This window comes from Penaeus monodon, chromosome 24 (genome assembly GCF_015228065.2).
Source record: "Penaeus monodon isolate SGIC_2016 chromosome 24, NSTDA_Pmon_1, whole genome shotgun sequence".
Classification (NCBI taxonomy): domain Eukaryota; kingdom Metazoa; phylum Arthropoda; class Malacostraca; order Decapoda; family Penaeidae; genus Penaeus; species Penaeus monodon.
In genome coordinates, this window is record NC_051409.1 from 15,157,737 (window position 1) to 15,157,958 (window position 222).

Genomic DNA, 222 nt, shown 5'->3' on the forward strand with positions numbered 1-222 from the left:
GAAAAAGTTATAATTATGGATGTAGATAATAGTCTTATGTACATACACATGGTCCTTTTGATAAATAGAGCAGAGGACTTTCAGTTTGAGAAGAGAGAGTTTCTTCACACACACGGCCAGACCACAGTGAACAGTCCCATCCCCACATGTGGCCCTCCACTGCTTTTGATTTTATGTACATGGTCTGCCTTTACCTTTGAGAGTAGAAGTGGAAGGAAAGTT

General features: G+C 40.5%; 1 protein-coding gene across 1 annotated transcript in view; it reads left to right on the forward strand.

Moving 5' to 3' along the window:
• LOC119588625 (E3 ubiquitin-protein ligase CBL-B-B-like) overlaps positions 1-222 on the forward strand; it is a gene marked incomplete at its 3' end in the record, with an annotated part of 53,262 nt that overhangs the window by 7,177 nt on the left and 45,863 nt on the right.